We start from the raw sequence: 24,774 nt of genomic DNA on the forward strand, positions 1-24,774 counted from the left end.
GCCACATGAAAAGTAGGCAACATTCACTGGAAAACGATGTGATAGGAACTATTCTAACATGCCTTCAATCAGAGCCCAACTCTTCCAAGAGTTAACTACTGTGCCAGCCCCCTGCATGCCCCAAAAGTTAAATAGTAGCATTAAAATTATGGTGAAGTTATTTGTCTTATTACATGAGTTCCTTAAGAGCAAGCACCCTGTCTTACTCATTTTTATATCCCCCAGGACTTGGCAAACACTGAACGCTCAATGAGTTATTAACAAATAAATAAGCGAGTTAATTTGTGAGAGTTGATAGCTCCAGATTCCACAGGTACTACATTCTCCCTTGGACGTATTGCTTATCATGTGGACTCCCTCCACTTTAGTAATCACCAGAGGTTGCTATTTTAGATTTTTTAAGCTTGCGATGTCTTTACTATGATGCTTATTAAATTATAACACACTGTTGCAAATTTTATTTTCCAAATAAAGCCACAATAATATATTCTATCTCACATATTCTCCTTACAAGTGACATTCACATTCCTCATGTCGAGCAGTGGGGCCTATGCCCCTCCTGTTGGACTTGGATAGACTTTTGTAATTGCCTTGACCATTGGAATACTGTGTATGTGATGTTATGTCAGTAGGTTCATTAAAATGTCATGCATATCTGCCTTGTTCTGTCAGTATGCTTACTCTCAGAAGCCCCCACCATGCTATGAGAAAGCAGTGTGGCTGTGTGGAAAGGTCACTTGTAGGAGTTCCATTGTGTAGCCCTAGATGAGGTCCAAACCAATAGCCAATGTTAACTGCTAGGTGTGTGAGTGAGAGACCTCAGGTGATTTCCAAGTCACCCTCACCCTCAAGCCAGCCCACAGCAAGCAAAAGAGACAAATTGTGAATTTATGGAAAAAATAAATGATTGTTCTTGTTTTGAGCCACTAAGTTTGGGATGGTTTGTTACCTAGCAATAGATAACTGAAACACAAACATACAGAAAAGTGGATAAAATGTGGACGTCTCAATTATTACTAAGTGAGCACACCTGTGTAACCATCACCTAGACCAAGAAATAAAACAACCTAACCGTTATCCTGATTTCTAATGCTAGAGATTAGTTTTGGACTGTTTGAACTCTATATTAATAGAATCACACAATAGCTCTTCTTTTGTGACTAATTTCTGTCTCTCGATATTGTTTGTTCGATTAATCCATATTGCTGCATATAGCTGTTGTTCATTCATTTCCATTGCTATGTATTATTATATTGTATAAACATACAATACTTCCTCTATTCTATCATTGATGTATATTTGGGGTTGTAACAAATAATACTGCTATTAATATTCTTGTGCTTGTCTTTTAGTGTACAGATTCATCATTTCTTTGGGGTTTATACTTAGGAGTGGAAATTCTGGATCTTAGAATATACAAATAGCCATTTTTTATTTATAATACCAAACTATCTTCCAACATAGTAATGCCAATTTACACTCCAGTGTATAAATACACAGCAGTGTATAAATGTTCTTCCCCAACATTTTTTAATTTGAGCATTCTGTTGGATGATCTTAATATGCATTTTCCTAATGTCTAATGAAGTGGGGCCCTTTTCATGTTAGTTATCTATTTTCATATTTTCTCTTGTTAATTTCTTGCTCAAACTATTGCCAATTTTTTTAATTGGCTGGTCTTATATTTTTCTTATATTTGTAGGACTTCGTTATATATTCTATGAGAGGCTTGTCAACCGCCAACTCTTCTAAAAGTCTGCTAGAATAATCTGATGATCAAGCAAAGCCAAGTGTATTAACTTACCACAGTAGTAGAGAGTACCACTCCAACAGTCTTAAGTTTCAGAAAGGGGAAGTAGATATCCATGAGGTTTTCATATCTGAGATCAAGTATTTTAAGGAGAATCTTTCCATACAGATATCTGATTGAGACTGGGAAAAATTCATGACACAGTATTTTAGGATTGGTGAACACAACAAAGCAAGGGTCTTGAAGAAATCCTTCATAAGTAAATGCTTATTTCATGTCAGCTTTTTGATCAGATGACCAACATATTGTCTTGAGAAAGAGGCTGTTTTTCCAGATGAGCAATATATGTTTGAAAAAATTAGTTTTTGTGAACTTCCTGAAGCAAGCAGTGAAATTATTTGGCTTACAGTCCTATTTTTCTTAGCAAAAGTTTTCAGGAAGAAATTGTAAGTGGTCTATTTTCAATCCTGAAGATTAAACTATGTGGATGCAAGGGGTCTCAGTTGTCAAGCCCTTTGTCCGAGAGATATGTTACCAATATTGTCATACCTTTTGTTGCTTGCCTTTGGTGTGACTATTCTGGTTTGCCTAGGATTCTCCCAGTTTTAGCACTGAAAAATCTCACATTCTGGAGGTTGGTCAAGATGGTGGCATAGGTGGACTCTGAACTCACCTCCTCCCATGGACACAACAAATTTACAGCTACTCTTGGAACAATGACCCCTGAGAGAGAACTGAAAACTGGATAAAAAGAACCCCTGCAACAAGGAACAGTCCTGACTGAGGTGGAAGAGGCAGAAATTCCTTCCTGGAGAGAAAAAAAAAAGCCAGCTTTGCAAGCCACAGCACTTCACGGCAGCCCGGGAGCAATCTAAAGGTACGCAGCCTTCCCTGGAGGAGTGTGGGACCTGAGCGGGGGAACGTTAGCACTATAAGCATCTTTTGGTACCAGCACAACCAAAACAAATGTTGTAATATCTGGCTTTGTTGGCTGCTAACAACAACGGGGAATACTCGCAGAAAAGCTATCAAACATAAGGGGAAAAAAGCCAGCTCTTAAAGGGCTCATGCACAAATTCACCCATTTCAGAAAGCAACCTAAAATCACCAGAAAGAAAGGTGCACTGTCCTTTGGTGAAAAGAGACTCACCTGATAGGCTTTTGGTGCATCTCAGTGACAGGTGAGACCTCTCCAGGACTGAGACATTGACAGCAGCCATTATTGTGACCTCCTTCAGGCACACTGACACAGGCACTGGCAGATGCCATTGGAGTTCTTCCCCTGGACTGTTAGTGGAGGGGTCTTCCCCATCCACTAGAGCATCAATTTAATCCAGTTCAACAAGAGCAGGCAGCCTGCCCTAGGGACTGGCCCCACCCCACAGCAAGCCCTCGGGCAACTGATGGGCCTGCATAGGCTGGGTGTCTGGATCCTCCACAGCTGGGCAAGTGGGTCCACTTATGCAGGGCAGGGCCTGTGCAAGGAGTGTGTGGAGTGTGTGGGGCCTCTGCAGTGGGATGACTGGGTCCACTTCAGGGCATCAGGGGACACACACAGGGCAGGACTGTGTTGACGGGGTGTGTGGCCCTGTGAGCAGTGGGTCTTGTCAGCTGCAGCAGACTTGCGCTTCTCAAACAGCCACATAGGGGATCGGCACACCTTCCAAAGCCTGAAGCAATTGGGTGCTCCCGTGCCCGGGGCCAGCCCCACTCAGCTGCAATCCTGAGAGAGCTGAAAAGAGCCTTGCAGGCCAAAGGCCTATAGCAATTGTAAGCCCCTGAGCCTCGCAACCAGCCACACTGGGGGCCTACTCACTTAACAGCAAAACTGGAACAGGAATGTGCCATTAGGCCTTGCAGCTAACTGTGCTGGGGCCCCCCACACCTGATAAAGTGAATGAAGTGTCCATAGCAGCCACATGCAGCTGAGCATTACAACCAGCTGGCCAGCCCAGCCTCCCCGGGCACCTGCAGCAAGAGCAGCCCTGCCACAGCAAAAGGACACATGCAGCCCACACAGGGGGCACTCCTGGAACATTTGGAACTGGTGACAAGAGGGAAGCACATGGCTGGGCCTCATAAGGCATCTCTTACATAGAGATGTACATGTCTCTGTATCTCTCTCTAAGGTCGGGAGACATAATTGATCTATCTAATACAGAGATATAAGCATAGAGAACGAGGCAAAATGAGGAAACAAAGGAATACGTTCCAAGTAAGGAAACAGGACAAAACCCCAGAAAAAGAACTAAATGAAACAGAAATGAGCAATCCACCTGACAAAGAGTTCAAACAAAAAATCATACGGATGCTCACTGATCATGGGAGAAGAATGGACGAACTCAGTGAGAATGTTAACTAAGAACTGGAAAATATAAAAGAGAACCAATCAGAAATGAAGAATACAATAATGGAAATGAAAATTTCACTAGAGGGACTCAATAGCAGAGTAGATGATACAGAATAACGGATCAGCAAGCTCGACAAAAAACTAGAGGAAATCACCCAAGCTGAACAGATAAAAGAAAAAAGAATTAAAAAGAATGAGGATAGTCTAAGGGACCTCTGGGACAACATCAAGCACACTAACATCCATGTCACAGGTATGCCAGAAGGAGAAGAGAGAGACAAAGGGGCAGAGAATCTATTTGAAGAAATAACGCTGAAAACTTCCCTAACCTAAGGAAGGAAACAGACATCCAAGTACAGAAAGCACAGAGAGCACCAAAAAAGATAAACTGAAAGTGGCCCACACCAAGATACATGATAATTAAAATGTCCAGAATTAAAGATAAAGAGAGAATCCCAAAAGCCGCAAGAGAAAGGCAACAAGTTACATACAAAGGAAACCCAATAAGGCTATCAGCTGACTTCTCAGCAGAAACCTTACGGGCTAGAAGAGAGTGGAATGATATATTCAAAGTGCTAAAAGGAAAAAAACCTACAGCCAAGAATACTCCACCTGGCAAGGTTATCATTCAGAATGGAAGAAGAGATACAGAGTTTCCCAGATAAGCAAAAATTAAAGAAGTTTATCACCAAGAAACCAATTCTACAAGAAATGCTAAAGGGACTTATTTAAGGGGGAAAGAGAAGGACACAAGTAGGAAAAAATTATCTATTTCCATGATAAGAGGGTATCAGATAACATGTGCACAAAAATGAGGTTAGAAACGATATCAAAAACAGAAAATGTGGGAGGAGAGGAATAAAAGAATACAGCTTTTAGAAAGAGGTCAAACTAAAGGGACCATCAACCCAATATAGATTGCTGTAAATATAGGTTATTATATATGAACCTTATGGTAATCACAAACCAGAAATCTATAATAAATACACAAAAAGCTAAGAGAAAAGAACCCAAACATAAGGCCTTAAACAACACACTAGATCAGACGGACTTAGCTGATATATACAGAACGTTCCATCCAAAAACTGAAGAATACACATTCTTTTCAAATGCACATGGAATATTCTCCAGGAGTGATTACATATTAGGCCACAAAACAGGTCTCAATGAATTTAAGAAGATTGAAATAATACCAAGCATCTTTTCTAACTTCAATGGTATGAAATAAGAAATCAACTATAGGAAGAAAATCAGAAAGGCCATAAATGTGTGGAGATTAAACAAAACGCTATTGAACAACGATTGGGTCAATGAAGAAATCAAAGGAGATATCAAAAAATACCTGGAGACAAATGAAAATGAAAATACGACATGCCAAAATTTATGGGACACAGCAAAAGCAGTTCTATGAGGGAAGTTTGTACCGATACAGGCCCACCTCAACAAACAAGAAATCTCAAATAAACAATCTAACAGTGCATCTAAAGGCACTGGAAAAAGAAGAGCAAACAAAGCCCAAAATCAGTAGAAGGAAGAAAATAATAAAAATCAGAACAGAAATAAATGAAATAGAAACTAAAAAAAAAAAAAAAAAAATAGAAAAAAACAATGAAACCAAGAGCTGGTTCTTTGAAAAGATAAACAAAATTGACAAACCTTCAGCTAGACTCACCAAGAAAAAATGAGAGAAGGCTCAAATAAATAAAATCAGAAATGAAAGAGGAGAAATTACAACAGACTCCTCAGAAATACAAAAGATTATAAGAGAATACTACGAAAAGCTATATGCCAACAAATTGGATAATCTAGAAGAAATGGATAAATTCTTAGAATCATACAACCTTCCAAAACTGAATCAAGAAGAAATAGAGAGGGCCGGCCCCGTGGCTTAGCGGTTAAGTGCGCACGCTCTGATGCTGGCGGCCCGGGTTCGGATCCCGGGGGCGCCCCGAGGCACCGCTTCTCTGTCCAACGCGAGGCCGAGTCCCACGTACAGCAGCTAGAAGGATGTGAACCTATGACGTACAACTATCTACTGGGGCTTTGGGGGGAAAAGCTGAATAAATAAAATCTTTAAAAAAAAAAAAAAAAAAGAAGAAATAGAGAATTTGAACAGACTAATCACCAGCAAGAAGGTTGAAACAGTAATCAAAAACCTCCCCCAAAATAAAAGTCCAGGACCAGACTGCTTTCCTGGTGAATTCTACCAAACATTCAAAGAAGACTTAATAGCTATCCTTGTCAAACTCTTCCAAAAATTTGAAGAGGAGGGGAAGCTTCCTAACTCATTCTATGAAGCCAACATTACCCTGAAACCAAATCCAGACAAGGCCAACACCAAAATAGAAAATTACAGGCCAATATCGCTGATGAACATCAATGCAAAAATCCTCAACAAAATACTAGTAAATCGAACACAATACATTGAAAAGATCATACACTGTGACCAAGTGGGATTTATTCCAAGGATGCAGGGATGGTTCAACACCCACAAATCAATCAACATGATACACCACATTAAAAACATGAAGAATAAAAATCACATGATCCTCTCAATAGATGCAAATAAAGCATTTGACAAGATACAGCATCCATTTATGATAAAACTCTGAATAAAAGGAGTGTAGAAGGAAAGTACCTCAAGGTAATAAAGGCCATATATGGCAAACCCACAGCTAATATCATTCTCAATAGAGAAAAGCTGAAAGCTATCCCTCTGAGAACAGGAACCAGACAAGGATGCCTACTTTCACCACTCCTACTTAACATAGTATTGGAAGTCCTAGCCAGAGCAATCAAGCAGTCAAAATAAACAAAAGGGATCCAAATTGGAAAGAAAGAAGTGAAACTGTCACTATTTTCAGATGACATGATTTTATATATAGAAAACCCTAAAGAAGCCACCAAAAAACTTTTAGAAATAATAAATGAATATGGTAAAGTTGCAGGGTACAAAATCAACATACAAAAATCAGTTGTTTTTCTATAGACTAACAATGAAGTAGCAGAAAGAGAAATTAAGAATACAATCCCATTTACAATTGCAAAAAAAACCAATAAAATACCTAGGAATAAACTTAACCAAAGAGGTGAAAGATCTGTACATTGAAAACTATAAAACATTGCTGAAAGAAATTGAAGAAGACACAAAGAAATGGAAATATATTCCATGCTCTTGGATTGGAAGAATTAACCTAGTTAAAATATCCATACTTCCTAAAGCAATCTACAGATTCAGTGCAATCCCTATTCAAGTCCCAACAACACTTTTCACAGAAATAGAACAAAGAATTATAAATTTATGTAGAACAACAAAAGACACTGAGTAGCCAAAGGAATCCTGAGAAAAAAGAACAAAGCTGGAGGAATCACACTACCTGATTTCAAAATATACTGCAAAGCTATAGTAACCAAAACAGCATGGTACTGGCATAAAAACAGACACACAGATCAATGGAACAGAATCAAGAGCCCAGAAATAAACCCACACATCTATGGACAACTAATTTTTCACAAGGGAACCAAGAACATACAATGCAGAAAGGAAAGTCTCTTCAGCAAGTGGTTTGGGAAAACTGGACAGCCACATGCAAAAGAATGAAAGTAGACCATTATATTTCACCATACACAAAAATTAACTCAAAGTGGATTAAAGACTTGAATGTAAGACCTGAAACCATGAAACTTCTAGAAGAAAATATAGGCAGTATGCTCTTAGACATTGGTCTTAGCAACATATTTTCAAGTACCATGTCTGATGGGGCAAGGGAAACAGTAGAAAAAATAAACAAACAAGACTACATCAAGCTAAAAAGCTTCTGCACAACAAAGGAAACCATCAACAAAATGAAAAGACAATATAACAATTGGGAGAAGATATTGGCAAACCATATAACTGGTAAGGGGTTAATATCCAAAGTATATAAAGAACTCATACATCTCAACAACAACAATACTAACAACCCAATTAAAAAATGGGGAAAAAAACCTGAACAAACATTTCTCCAAAGAATATATACAGATGGCCAACAGGCACATGAAAAGATGTTCAACATCATTAACTATCAGGGAAATGCAAATCAAATCTACAATGAGATATTACCTCACTCCCATCAGAATGGCTATAATTAACAAGACAGGAAACAACAAGTGTTGGAGAGGATGTGGAGAGAAGGGAACTCTCATACACTGCTGGTGGGAGTGCAAACGGGTGCAGCCACTATGGAAAACAGTATGGAGATTCCTCAAAAAATAAAGAATAGAACTACCATACCATCCAGCTATTCCACTGCTGGGTATTTATCCAAAGAACATGAAAACACCAATGCATAAAGATACATGCACCCCTGTGTTCATTGCAGCGTTATTCACAATAGCCAAGACTTGGAAACAACCTAAGTGCCCATCAAGGGACGAATGGATAAAGATGTGGTATATATACACCATGGAATACTACTCAGTCATAAGAAACAATGAAATCCAGCCATTTGTGACAATATGGATGGACATTGAGGGTATTATGCTAAGCGAAATATGTCAGAGGGAGAAAGTCAAATACCGTATGATCTCACTCGTAAGTAGAAGACAAAAACAACAACAAACAATCACATAAAGACAGATTGGTTTGGTGGTTACCAGAGGGGAAGGGGGAAGGGAGAAGGGCAAAAGGGGTGATTAGGCACCTGTATGTGGTGATGGATTGTAATTAGTCTTTCGGTGGTGAATATGATGTAATCTATACAGAAATCGAAATATAATGATGTACACCTGAAATTTATATAATGTTATAAACCAATGTTATCACAATAAAAATAAATAAATAAATAAAAAAGAAAACATCGCATTCTGGGAAACTCCTCAGTCCTTGGGAAACCAGGATGGTTGTTTACTCCACTTGTCTTATTTCTCTTAAAGGTGTCTTCACAGACAGAGTTCTTAAATTTAATGTAGTCCAATTTAACAACTTTTCCTTAGGGTTAGTGCTTTTTAGAGTCCTGTTAAGGAATCTTTCTCGGGACAAATTTTCACACGTAGCCTAATTTTTTTTTTTTTTTTCAGGAAGATTCGCTCTGAGCTAACATCTATTGCCAATCTTCCTTCTTTTTCACTTGAGGAAGATTAGCCCTGAGCTAACATCTGTGCCAATCATCCTCCATTTTGTATCTTGGTCACCACCACAGCATGGCCAACAAGTGGTGTAGGTCCACACCCAGGATCTGAACCCGCGAACCCGGGCCGCCAAAGTGAGCACACCGAACCTAAGCACTACACCATGGGGCCGGCCCCCACATAGCCTAATTTTAATAATGAAATAATGAAAACTTTTCTTAGAATTTAATTGTTCAAATGGATTTCCTATGCTTACAATTCCTTGTGTATATTAATTTAGAAAACAATTCTTGAGTACCAAAAACTAAAGAATTCATTAAGTTATTTTTATATTGTTGTTTGATGCAATGAAGCAATGAGCAAAACTTGGTAACAGAAAGTGGCAATTCATGAAAAGATCAGACTATTAATGCTCAACCTTTTTGATTCATAGCAAATGGGGAAAAAAAGAGTTTCAGTATTGTTATTCATTTCTCTAAATACTGCTGAAACCAGTTCCTAACATTACCAATATCACAAATAGCTAGTAGCATTACTTTCTTTTAACAAAATTTTAGTTTTTTGGATATGTCGCTGTGCTTTGCTAGTCTCCTTCATCCTCTTTCTCCTTTTTCAAAGTTATTGTCCTCAACAAGTCCGTTTTGTCTCCATCTATTCCAGTCAATACCCTACAAAATACTCATCGTCTGTCTAAAACAGCTTATGACAGGACTCACTCTTGATTCTTCTCATACTAGCTCAATCACTTCATCTCAGCCATCATCAGTTGAACTTTTGAGTATTAAAGGCATTTCTGCTATGCCTGAGACACCACAGTAAACACTCTTTAGGAGACAATGATATATAGACAGTAACCTTTGCCTGACAATTCTCCTCCTTTACACTCTAAAGTCTGACGTTCAGAAGCCTACACTTTTTCTGAGTCTTCTCAAGCCCCCCCACCTTTGCTCCCTCCACCTTCATCCTGATGTCAAGGTTTATATCACCTTATTAATATTCTTTTACAGGAGTTTGTTACTCCCCAAAGTAAAGTGCCATACCCATATACTAGGTGGAAACCAAATCATTGTTGACAATTAATTCATTAACATTTCCACATATAACCTTATACCTTTTTCTCTAGTCTCATGTTTCTTACATTCTACTAGACTTTTCTTCTTATACTTAAGTTATTTAAACATTCAAAACCTGGTTTAGACTTTCATAGCCAGCCAAGATGGAATAAGCCCACTCATGCTTATCTGTCCCACTGATTATATCTAAAACTTTTGGTGAAAATACAAAGAGCAAAATCTGAGGACTCTGAAAAAGTGAATTGGAGAGGAATGCCAAAACCTGAATGTGGAACAAAAATAGGCAAGATTTTTCTGCTTTTATCTTTCCTTCTTTTGTCTCCTGGCTTGAACCCAAGTGTGGTCCCAACGCAGAACTATGCAGCAGGTGTGGGAAGCAAAAACGCAGGGAAAAATTCTGTCTTTCTCAACTTGGAAAACAAGCACCCATGGTCCCGATAGTGTGTATGTTTGGCTTTTAGTTTTGTTTTGTTTTGTCTTTTCCTTTTTCCCTCCCCAGCCCTGCGTGTAGGAGACCTTGTCACAGAGCTGCAGTGGAGCCATGGGAGCAACAGTACAGATGTCTAAAACTAGTTTTCTGGCCAAAGGAACTAGGAGAGGTAGGCCCTGTTGTCCCATGAGTGTGAGGCAATCCTCAATATTTTTCTCTTTCTTTTCTCATAACTTGACCCCAACTTTAGCCCCAGTCATGCAGAACTGGATAGCAACACAGGCATATAAAACTCTAAAAGAAATTCTCTCTTTCTACCCATGTGACTGGGAAAAGGGGTAAATTATATGCCTGTATTTATCCTTTCAATCTAGAGACATGTATCCTTCATGAAACTTGGAAAACAATTTTGTATTATTTCTTTCAAAATTTCCTCCCTTCTGTTTTCTTTGATTCACTTTCTGAAACTCTTTTTAACTGGATTTTGAGTTTCCTGGCTTAGTGTTCTATGTCTGTAATATTTTCTCATATATTTTCCAATGATATGCATTTGTTAAACTTTCTAAGAGATTTTCTTAATTTTCTCCCCAATCCTTAAATTATTTTTTTTCCTTTCGACCTTCTGGTTTCCTAAGAGTTCTTTTTATGTTTTCTAATTGTTTTATTTTTTATTTTGTTTTGTTTAGTATCCTGTTCCTGCATCATCAATGCAATCTTCTAAAATAACTCTAGTATATGAATTAATAGTCTATTATTAGATTTTTTTTTTCAATTTTTAGAAAGTTCTTTTCTATTTCCTGAATATTTTCTGTTTCTTCTGTGGTCATTGTTTTTCTTTCTTGTTTGTGTTTGCCTCTGACAAAATAAGAAATACAAATTTGATCTTGTCCCTCCCGCTGACACAGAGCTTCTAAAACTCATGGAATTTCCTAAGTAATAGGGGTGATAGGAGCGTCTTTTGTTGTCTATAGGAAGCCCCTTTCAACCATATCTGAGTTTATGCTAATGATGTGACTCTTGCTGGGTTCCTAGATAGCTTCAGAATGAGGGCTTGTTGCTAGAGGAAACAACTACCTGATGAGAGAGTTGAAAGTTTCATCCCCACTCACAACTACTAGGGAGGACAGAGGGCTGGAGATTGAGTTCAATCGCCAATGGCCAATGACTTAATCAATCATGCCTATGTAATGGAACCTCCCTAAAAATCCCTAAACAGCAGGGTTCAGAGAGATTCCCAGTTGGTGAACACATCCAGGTACCAGGAGGGTGACTCACCCCAACTCCACAGGGACAGAAGCTCCTGAACTTGGGACCCTTCCAGACCTCCTTCCAGACCCTATGTACGGCTTCATCTGACTTTTCATTTGTATCCTGTATAATAAACTGGTAACAGTAAGTAGCGTTTTCTGAAGTTTTGTGAGCTGTTATAGCAAATTGTCAGACATGAAGGGAAGGGTTGTGGGAGCCCTCAACTTTGTTACCATGTTGGACAGAAGTGTGGGTAGCCTAGGGACTTGGGATTTGCTCTGGCATCTGAAGTGAGGGCAGTCCTGTGGGACAGAGCTCTTCCACCTGTGGGGTCTGACGCCAACTCCAGGTAGTCAGTGTCAGACTGAACTGCATTATAAGACACCCAGTGGGTGTCCAGAGAGTTGGAGAAGTGTTATTGGAAAGGACACCACATATTTGGTGTGAGGAGAAAAAAGAACTCACACATTTGGTGTCAGAAGTGTTGTGAGTAAAAACAGCTCAGCCTCTCTCTTTCACATTTTAAACTTTCTTTAGTCTAGAAAAGACCATTTTTATTCTTTGGAATTGTCAACTGGCTGATTTTGCTTTAAGACATCAGGTTAGAAAACTGGCCATTGTGCTGGAGGGTCCCTAAACCACCAGTATGGAGGCCTGAAACATCAGAGCTCCTAACAGCTGCCCGACTTCTCAGCGGTGCAGATGGTTATATTTCATCAGAGAAGGCACTTGGGTATTTTTTTGGCTTGAGCTGGGGCATAATCCTGCTGACAGATATTCTACACGTAGAGAGCTGGGGAAAATAATATGGCCATTAATTTCTTTTCATACAGATTTCAATTAATGACCTTCTGTATTAGTTATCTATTGCTACCATAACAAATCAAAAACTTTGTGACTTAAAACAAGACAAATTTATGATCACACAGTTTCTTTAGATCAGAAGTCCAGGTGGGCTCAGCTGGACTCTGCTTAGAGACTCACAAGGCTGAAATCAAGGTGTTAGCAGTGCTGCATTCCTACTGGATGCTTTGGGGAAAGTCTGCTTCTGATGTAATTGAGTTTGTTGGCTAAACTCAATTCCTTGTGATAGTAGGGATGAAGTCCCCGTTTCCTTGCTGGCTATCAGCTTGGGGAAGGTCTTCACTCCTAGAAGCTACCTGCATTCCTTCCCATTCTTTCCATGTGCACCCCTCCGGCCACAACACATTGAGTCTCTTCCATGCTTCACATCTCTCTTACTTTTCCTTATGCTGCATCTCTCTGACTCCAGCCAGAGAAAGTTCTTTGCTTTTAGGGGCTCCTGTGATTAGACTGGGTCCACCCAGATAATCCAAGATAATTTTCTTATCTTAAGGTCCACAAACTTAGGCACATCTGCAAAGTCCATTTTGCCATATAATGCAATATACTCACAGATTCCAGAGATTCAAGTATGGACATTTTTGAAGGGCCCATTCTGTCTACCACACCTTCCGTTAGTCCCATCTCTTGTTCTCACATTCTATTATAATTGCAATTTGATAGTCCCAGGCATCTATAGTATTTCGCAAGGCAAATCAGCTGGCCTCAAGTTCAACCCACTCCAGTATACTCTAGTTAGTAGATACAAAAGAGTAAGACTGGAATTAGATTACTTATCAGTAATACTTGGGGTTAAATGTTACAGAAAAATGCCTTCAGAATTCTGAAGGAAAATTATTTTCAATATAGAGTTCTGTACTGCAAAAAAAAACATCAACCAAAAGTGATTATAGAATAAAAATAGTTTTAAACAATCAAGGACTGAAAACCTTATGTCTCATGTACTGTCTTTTAGGACATTACTTGAAAATGTGCCCCACAGAAATAAACAAATAAGCCAAAAAAAGAGTAAGACATGAGATTCAGGACACAGTTCAGCCAATGCAGTATATTAATGAAAAGAATTCCATAAAATTGGTTTTGCAATGGGCCTAGAGAGCAGAGGGTAGAGGGCACAGAGAGAACCATTACTCTTCACATAAGATCTTCTTACTATTTAGCATTTTAAAACTATATGCATATATTACTTTGACTTAAAAAAAGACACTCCTACACATCACCATTCTAAATTGAATCTGGCCAGATTCAAGACTTGCTTTGACAAAATGCAGCAGAAGAGAAACAAGGTAACTTTCAAAACTGGGCCTTGAGAAATCTTCAGCTTCTACTTAGAACTCTTAATATTCAGACCCAGCCACAGTATGGGGAAGGCTAAGACATATAGAAAGGCTACATAGAAGAAAAGAGAGGCATCTTGGTCACCAACCCCAACTGAACTCCTACTCAACATACAGCTTCAACTGCCAGCCAAGTAAGCAAGTTGATCTAGACATTCCAGCCTGGTTGAGAGTTCAGTTGACTTCAGCGCCTACCAACTATTCATGAAGAAAAGAACTGCACAGTGGAGTCCAGTTAATCCACAGAATCATGAGAGATAATAAATAATTGTTGTTGTAAACTGCTATGTTTTGGAGTGTTTTATTATGCAACAAAAGATAACAAAAACAATATCCACTTAATATACTTAATTAATTTAATGGATTATAGGTAGCTGAATTAACATGTTATCCTTTGGATTGTCCATTTATTCAAATATCTTACTTCTAAGCTTGTATATATTTTGACTTATGCAGTTATGATTTTCCCTTACTAATAATCATTAGTGAGGCATACGTCTTGTTTCTTTTCAAAACAATTTATTGATTTTCTGGAAATAGATTTACCACATATGTAACACCCCTGGAAAATTTGTTTTTGAGGAACAAAAATAACTACTTACAGTTTACTCTGATGTGCCTTCTTAGAAATGTTTGTTTCACTATCATCTTACCAAAAACCTTCACACAAGCTATTTTCACACTAATTATTTTGATTCACTTTTGAATACACACATTCACAATTTTTTTAAACTTCTATTCTCTGCAAAGAATACACGTTTAGTTATACAACAAATGCTTAAGGTGATCTCTGGATGTATATTCCATGTCAGTCAGTGACCTTTAAAGTTATGCTTTGGACCTTCCCATTCATATGAAATACACTAACTTTAAGAGTTAAGACCTTGTACTTTCTTTGCAATCATGACCCCAAGTCTTTCACCTCCGAACTGCCTTACTTCCACTAAGCCGGCTCTCTACCTTCATTGTTTTTGCAGCCTCATTTCTCCTGCATGTTCTCCCAGTCCATGAACCCCTCTGATTTTATTTACATTACTTTCCCCTGTCTGTCCTCCATTATCAACCGTTTCAGTGGATACACACAAACATTCTAGTATCACCAGGACTTTTGACCCTGCACGGTGTTAATACCTATGGCAACTGAGCATGAGTGAAGAAAATCACTGTGTAATTTGTTTCATTGTGATCCATCCCATCCTCAGCTGAGATCTCACTGCAATTGAGCAATAATTTCTCGTCTTGTCTCAGTTCCTTTATACATTTCCCTCAATACCTGTTTTAAGACTTTACCACTCTTCTTAAGTCCCTAGCTTATCTGTAGCCCACCTGATTCTCAGTTCATGATCTCACCTCATGTTATCCAGCCTCTGTTCAGTACTTTTGCTAATATTTGGCAGGAGTGTCTCTTCTTCTTAAAGCTAACTTCTAAAGGCTAATCTGTATTTATTGCCTCCTTTGTAAGGACCTCGCCAGTAGCTCCTTCTATTGGATTTACCAACATATTAGATGACTTTTCATGACTTATGGCCTTGTCATGGCTCTCCTGGTCTTCCTACTAGACTGTTGCAATAATCTATCAAAACCCATGTTCTCTAGGCCTCATCAGGGGTACACTAACAATAAGAACTCACGTTTCTGTAGCTTGTGATCCTACAACTCTGCTTCATTATTCACCAGTGATCTGCTTCCTCCTAGATTTCAGAAATCTATTCTAATCTCATATTTTCTAGTGGACATCTCTCACTGTCTTTATGTAGATTTATACCTTTTCCTATTCTTTCACTATCATTTTCACGGAGTCAAGAGGAAGAAGAGATAAACGCATGTGATAAGTCTGCTATCTTGCATTACAGTTTGTTGTTCATTTTTTCACAATGTGCTGATCTTATCTCACACAAGCAGTATCTTCATAGCTATCTCTGAGGCTACTCATTTAAGTTTCCATTCTTTTTTAATTCCTGGAAATTTCTGTTTCCTTCAATGCAATGTTTTTTATCTAGTCTTTCTTGTGTCGCTTTCCTCAAATTTCCGTGATCCTTTGTTGCTTCTTCAAATATAAGAATGTGGCAATGGAGAGGCTTACTAGGTGCCCTATCTGAGTTGCTGGGCTTATTGACTGATGGACTGTTTAAAATTGAGTGAGAAGAAAACTAGCCATTATACTGGGAAGCCCTTCTCTACATCTACAATGACTCTGGGATCCTATCAAACAGATCAGATGCTTCTTTGATTGCAGCTGCCTTCAAGGATATTCTAGACTACGGTTTCCTTCAGTCAAATCATAAGTCACCACCTGTTCTTTTACATTCTGAATTCCACAGATTTTTTTTTAATGTTATGATCACTGATGATCCCTTCTCCAGTTCATTGTTTCTGTTGAATAATACCTGTTAAATGCCATTACTGTTACTGTTAATTAGATCATGGAAGGAAAAGTTGATAAACATGTCTTTAGTCTGACATTTGAAACCAGTATTCAATTTTATATCTTTATGATTGATTTTTGAAATGTAGATTTCACAGTCCCTCTGACTCCTTCCGTAGCTGACAATCATTGCCATTAGAATTTCACTGATTTCTGATCATTAGAATATTAAAGAACAATGGAATTAATGATCTTAGTATTAATAGATTGATCCAGTTCAGTCTTACCTTACTGTGCACAGTGATTTATTCCCAGAGTGTTGAAAGTATAGGAATATTTCCTGTTCTTTAATATATATCCACAAAAAAGTCTAGATCTTGGCTCCCAGCAACAGCAATCTGAGCCTGGGTTGACCATTCCTGGGCATTTATTTACTTCTACCTCCCCTGAAGCACCATGTAAGCCCTTTGTTCCCATCAGATCTTGGTGATCCCAGTATCTTGAACAGTGTTCTGACCCTTCTCATTCTTTCCATAAGTCCCAAGTGGTTATTCTCTATTTTAACATCTCCCATGTATCTTTAGATAGAAGAGGAAAAGGCAAAGTCTTTATTAATTTTCTAATGATGACAGACAATAGGTTAGAGAACTAAGTGGGACAAGCAATTCTGCCTCTTCTCTCTCCTCCCTCCTATGGCTCTAATTAAAAGCTGAAGAAGTAACACAAAAAGAAACATAGTTGAAAAAAAAGAACACAGTTGAGGATATAAATCACTTTATCATTTAAAAGTTCAATACATATGGTTATTGGAGATTCCTTCATAGTGGATCTAATGTAGCCCCTACAAATTTGTGATGACACTCAATTCTAGATTATACACAATTCAAATATGTAGAGAATATTCCCCCATTTGCCATATAATAGAGTTTGAGTCTTTATTTAGTTTTTCAGATCAATGAAGATATAAATCACTCTAAGATAGCTTGCTGAACTAGGGAGATTTTCTAGCACTCTGTTCATTTAAGTTTTACTATACTCCTTAAATAAGAAAAATCTTTCCAATTTTATTGCTGTCACATCATTAAAAAATGACCTTGTTAGAATATTCAGTCTTTCTGTTATCTGCTCATCACGAAAAATTTTATAAAAGTCTAAGACTATTTTATTTAAAAAAATACAAAGACTTCAATGCAATTTTTGGTTTCATGATTTGTTACAGGTGACATAATTTATTTTTGTTCCTTAGACTTATCCCATCAAAATAAGGGGAAATATTGGATTCACTAAGAATTGCAGAAATGAATCTTGATGCAAAGGCAACTAACTTGGTTGTACAACTGCAAAACATAAAAATAAAGAAAAATGAACTACTTTTAAGAGATATTTATTTTCATATAGTTCAATCCTAGGTCAAGAACTCCTCCAGGAAGTCATAAATCAACTATTTTTATACCTGAACTTTCTATACATAATGCCTTTATTGTTTGTTACACCTGGACATATTTATTCATAAGCATTGATGCCACCAAAACACCCAAGCAAGTCTTAAGAGATTGAAAACTAAAATAATCTCATAAGACCCGTAAGGAAAATTAGATATAGAAGACTTAGGTAAGACCAGTAAGTGAAGAGGCTCTTGCTAGAGTGTCCTGTTTTATGGCATTGATTAGCAGTCAGATTCTCCTTGTCTACAATAAATCAGCAGTTAAGCTTCATTCAAAACCAAGGGAATGTACTCCTTAAGATGCAAAGTGGGAGTACCTCAATTAGTCCTGCAATTAATCCCTGAATAAAGGTGACAGGAGGAAAACCCCAGAGATCCTCAACCAAGGAATGGGAGGTTAGGCTGTATCAACTGTCTGATATGTTTGTGGCCTCCAAACTCAGAGATAAATGCCAAGGGTCCAGAAAGACAAAATGGCTGTTAGAGAAAGCACGAAAATGAATTATGTGCTCTTTATAAGGGGCATGGAATATCTACTACAAATTTTCCTAGAGAACTAAATATTGATGGGAATCAGAAAGAAGATTCTTTCCAATGTTAAAAGATAATTTTCCTAAAAAGTAAAGTCATGACATAAAAATATAAAACAAACACATGTCAAAAATTTTCTTTAACTCAATAATTAATGAGAAAACAAGACGTCATAACTGGTTCAAAGAAGAATTCTAACTACCACATTTACATAGGTTAATCAGGAATGCTGAAATAAATTTACAAATAAATGCAAAATTATATTCTTTGTGGGGTGGGTGGATCAATTTTCCCTCCACTTGACAGAATTCATTTACATATTGGAAAACAATCATTCTCATTGCTATCAGTTATCTACAATTTACACAGTTTAAAAATAGCTCAAGGACAATGAAATGCTGAGAGAATCTGGATGGGTAAGCTAATCAGGACATCTACTAATCTTTTTATCATTATACCCATTCAAAGTCTTTCACAATTTCTCCTGATGCCAGTCATACTGACCTTGAGGCTGCTTTTCACAATGATGTCATTGCTATCCCTGCACCATCATCATCCTGAAAAATGGAGAACCCTTCTCTTCTCTGGCTTCTGAGATCACTCACCTTCAGGTGCACATATGTAAGAAATTAAGTAGACTTTGAGAAGTCACATGTTTTAATCATCAGGATTCCCAAAATTTATTTGTAACTCTTTCAATACTTACTAATTGAAACAAAAATAAACCAATTTCAGCTTAAGCCATTATTCTCACCAAACCTCAAACCTGGAACAGCATTTGTGGTCTTGCCTAGTTCCCGTAGTCCATCTGCTTCCCCCATTGCATTTGCACTGCTAGAGCTCTTCTTCCTTACTATGTTGCAGCCTCAGTGGCCCTATTTCAAAACCTTGGAAACACCAAGCTTTTGATCACTTCTGAGAATTCAACATGCTCTTCTATCTTCCTGAAATGTTGTTTTTCATTCTTCAATTTCAGGCTCAGGTCAAAGTCACTTCGTCAATGGAGAGACTTTTTTTTTCCTCTCATAAAACCCAGTTGTGAATGTAAAAAGCTTGAAAACCTACAAAGTATCATCTCTAACCACAAGAGAATGAAATTAGGTATCAATAACAACGGGATATTTGGGAAATCAACAAATATGTGAAATTAAATAACACACTCCTAGATAACCAATGGATCAAAGAACTCACAATGAAATTAGAAAATATATTGAGATGAATGGAAACCAAAGCACAACATACAAAATCTTATGAGATGCAGTTAAACCAGTGCTTAGAAGGAAATTAATAGCTGTAAATGCCTATGATAATAATATCTCAAATTAATAACCCAAATTTCCACCTTAAGAAACAAGAAAAACAAGAGCAAACTAAACACAAAGCAAGCAGAGGAAGAAAATAATAAAGATTAAAGTGGAAATAGATGAAATAGAGAGTAAAAAGACCATAGGTAAAATGAATGAAAACAAAGTTGATCTTTTTAAAGATCAACAAAATACACTCAACTTTAGCTAGACCGACCACAGAAAAAAGAAGATTCAAATTACTAAAATCAAGAGTGAAATAGGGGACAGCAATACTGACTTTATATAACTAAAAAGAATTATAATGGAATACTATAAACAATTATATACCAAAAAATTAGATAACCTGGATGGACATATTCCTAGAAATACACAAATTATCAAAAGTGACTCAAGAAGAAATAGAAAATCTAGGTAGACCTTTACAGCAAGTAAAAAAAATTAAATAAGTAATCAAAAAACTTTGCACAAAGAAAAACTTAGGCCCAGGTGACTTCACTAATGAATCTACCAAATGTTTAAAGAGAAATTAATACCAATCCTTCAAAAACACTTTCTCAAAGCAAAAAATAAAGACAAGGAGGAAACATTTCCCAGTTCATTCTATGAGGTCGGTATTGGCCTGATACCAAAACAGCACAAAGGCACCACAAGAAAAGAAAGCCACAAACCAATCCCCTACGACTATAGATGCAAAAATCTTCAACAAAATACTTGCAAACCAATTACAGCACATACAAAAAGGAATGCAATGTTAGTTTGACATACAAATCATTCAATGTACTACACCATATTAGTAGAATAATGAAAGAAAACATATCATATCAATGGATGCAGGAAAAGCATTTGACAAAATCCAACACACTTTCATGATAAAAATCACTCGACAAACAGAGAAAGGAACTTCCTTAACCCAATAAAAGGCATTGGTGAAAAATTAATACTAACATCATATTTAAAAGTGAAAGACAGAATGCTTTCCCCTTACGATCAGGAACAAGACAGGGATATTTCTTGCACTTTTATTTAGCTTTACACTAGAAGTTCTAACTAGGGAAATTAGGCAAGAAACAAAATAAAAGTCACCCAGATTGGAAAAGAAGTAAAACTCTCTCTTTTTACACGTTATGTGACCTTCATAAAAAAAAGTCCTAAGGAATCCACTAAAAACCTATTAGAACTAATTCAGCAACATTGCAGGACACGAAATCAATATACAAGACCAATTGTAGCTCTATGCACTAGCAATGAACAATCCAAAAGTTAAATTAGGAAAACAATTTCATTTGGAATGACATTAGGACCAAGTCTACTCCCATCACTTTTTCATTGGAATCTTCCGGGCAAGAGTAAGCCCCAACTGAGAGAGGGGAGTTTTGCCGTGAAAAAACATTTAGAAATTTGATTAACATTTTCCACTGATGAGCCTAATTCCTGAACTGAAAATATTTGCAATGTAAAATGACCATAGGACTGTCTGCTACCTAAGTGTGGGCAGAAATGTTATAAAACTAATTTGTTTTTAAACAAGTAATACAGGTTTTCCTCCCATCTAAAAGTTTGCTTTGCGGTGCTTATGAAAGACCTATGTTAGTACCTGTTTTCAATAATTAAAATAAATCCGAAGAGAATTTTCACTTTTATGAAAAAAAGGCAAAAGCAAAATAGCGTTCAGCCTTTCTTTTGCAGAAAATCATTCAAGAGGCAGCGCACACTTCAGCAGCGAGAGGGGCACCACCAAGCTCCTTCCCCAGGAACAACACTCAGCATCTCAGAATCAAGCTGCTATGACTTTTAACTGTGTCTGTGAGCATCTGTGCTTTATCTGGGTTTATTTTGTGCGTTCATTAGCAAGATGTGTTTTGAGGTATCACAACAAGCATGAGAGAGCTCATAAGGATATGACACAGTGTAAAACTGGATGTAATTAAGTGTTTCAATTGTGGTGAATGAAATAAAATTTTTATGTGTTATTTAGTACGATTTGGTAGGTTCTTTTTGGGGTTTGGGAACACTCAAAGATTTTTCCCATATAAATTAATGGCAATTGCTTCTTCACTTTATGTCATCTCTGTTTATGAAAGTTTAATAAGAATGCTCTATCTTCAGATAGCAGGAAAAACCTGTATTTGCAGGAAAAAAAGTTGTGCTTTGATGGTGTTATCTCCAGGACTGGTCCAACATAATGGTGACAACTGGCAGGTTCCTGAAGCACGTTGTCTGATTTGTTCATTATTTATTGTTCATTGTGTAACCCAGCGTCTGGCTCATAGTAAGTACTCAAACAACACCTATTAAAATTGAACAAAGACAGAAAGAATAAACCACTAGAAGAGACTCCAGACTCTACTTACTTGCCGCGTGGCAATCTTTTCTAGGTTGTGCTTCCTGTTCTCTGTCTCAGAGCTTGTTAACACAAGACTATTGAAGAAAATCATCCCCCAAAATCTTACATCCTCAGAAATATCCTAATTTCCTGTGTATAGCAAATATGACTTGGCCAAATTTTCTCCAGGTAGCACTGTCAAACAATAATAGTGTAAACTGTTGAACCAAGGATTTTTTTCAATATTGAATAAAAAATTATGCTTTAGACAATCCAGGAGACAGAAAAGACTTTAAAGTTCGGTCTTGTCCATCCCTCTTCATTTATGGATAAGGCCTTGTCTTAGTCAGCTCAGGCCACTATAACAAATTACCACAGTCTGAATGCCTTAAACAACAAACATGTATTTCTCACAGTTTGGGAGGCTGAGAAGTCCATGATCAAGGTGCCAGCCAATTAGCTTTCTGGCAAGAACCCTCTTTCTGGTTTGCAGATGTATCTTCTAGCTGTACCTTCACATGGTGGAGAGTGAGATCATCTCTCTCCTGTCTCTTCTTTTTTTTTTTTGAGGAAGAGTGTCCCTGAGCTAACATCTGTTGCCAATCTTCCTATTTTTTTGCTTGAGGAAGATTAGCCCTGAGCTAACATCTGTGCCAATCCTCCTCTATTTTGTATGTGGGTTGCCACCTCAGCATGGCAAGTGGTGTAGGTCCACACCAGGGATCTGAACCCCCCAAACCCAGGCTGCTGAAGCAGAACATGCCAAACTTAACTGCTACACCATGGGGCTGGCCCCTCCTGTCTCTTCTTGTAAGGGCACCAATCCCACTCATGAGGGCTCCACCTTCATGACCTAATTATCTCCCAAAGTCTCCACCTCCAAATGCCATCATATTGGGGATTTGGGCTTTAACATATAAATTTTGGGGAGATACAAACATTCAGCCCATAGCTGTATTTAAGGTCTCAAAGGAAGGAAAAAGAAAAGAATACTTATCACCTACTGTGTGACATAAGAATCTCAGAGAGCTGGGTGATTCATTTCTAGTCACAAGGATGGTTTGTGAGGCTTTTATTTTGTGAAACTCAGCTTTATGGATTTATTGAAATATAACTCATATCAATTAAATTCACTTTTTAAAAGTGTACAACTCAGTGGTTTTTACATATTCACAAAGTTGTACAATCATCACACTATCTAATTTCGTACTTTCATCACCCCAAGAAAAACTGCATATCTGTTAGCACACATTCCCCTCTCAGCTCCTGGAAACCACTAATGCACTTTATGTCTCTATAGATTTGCCTATTCTAGACAATTCCTATAATTCATATAAATGGATCCTTTAGCACACGGCCTTTTTCACTTAGCATAATGCTTTCGAGGTTCTTCCACATTGTAGCATGTTTCAGTGTGTCATTCCTTTCTATGGACAAATAATATTCCATTATATGGCTACACCACAGTTTATTTATGCATTCTTCAGAGATGGACATTTTGGTTGTTTTCACTTTGGGGCTATCATGAATAACGCGGCTATGAACATTTGTGTGCAAATTTTTGCAGGAATATACGTTTTCATTTCTTTTGGATATATATCTAGGAATGGATTTGCTGGGGGTAGCGGCCTGAATAATGCCCCCCAAATATATCCCTTTATTTCCATATAAATTTTAGGATCCATTTCTGCAAAAAATCCAGTTGGCAGTTTGATAGAGATTGCATTGCATCAGTAAAACAATTTGAGAAGTATTGCCAGTTTAACCATATTAAGTCTTCCAACCCATTAACGCAGGATATCTCTCCATTTTTTTAGGTCTTTTTAATTTCTTTCAATGACATTTTATGGTTTTCAGTAATAAATTTTTGCATTTCTTTTATTAAATATATTCCTAAGTATTTTACTTTTTTGATGCTCTGGTAAATGGAATTTTCTTAATTTCTTTTTATTTTTCCACAAGCCAATTTTAATTAATGTTATCTTTAAAAACCATTGTTGAGAAATTTTTTCTCTTTTTCCATTTCTTTATCCTTCCTTTCATTATACAATTCTTATTGTTTTTTATATGTCTTTCTCTAAAAATATAAAACTACTTTTATATTTTAATGTAAAAACATTCTTCTAAAATGCATGGCTCTAGGGTACATTTAAGACTCTTAGAACTGAAAGACACACGGGTGATAACATAGTCCAGTCTGTTCACAACACAGATGAGACCACGGATCCTAGAGGTAGACCAATGGTTTGGCATGTGTACAATGAATGTATGGAAGGGATGCTTCTTCTGACTCCCAGTTTAGGACTCTCTCCATACAAGACCATGACTTTAACTTTAAATTCTGCCTTTGATTTTAATTTCTCATAGAATGAGTAGTATTCCAATTTAATTTGTTTTGTGGGGCACCTAACACAACACAATAGGTGCTTTAAATGGGCTTATTTCATTGTGACAATTACATCCATATGACCCATGGTCCTATGGGTAGATGGACTCCCTTTTATGAAACTTGTGTATTTTAAAACTTTCTCGCATTAATTTCTGCCTACAAGCCTTGTGAAATATTTTCCTTTTTGTACATAACAATTATGTAGCACAGTATGACTGGGACAGGAGACAACACCAGCTTGATCCTCAGTTTTT

This window comes from Ceratotherium simum, chromosome 23 (assembly GCF_057802395.1).
Source record: "Ceratotherium simum simum isolate JZ-2026a chromosome 23, ASM5780239v1, whole genome shotgun sequence".
Lineage (NCBI taxonomy): Eukaryota > Metazoa > Chordata > Mammalia > Perissodactyla > Rhinocerotidae > Ceratotherium > Ceratotherium simum.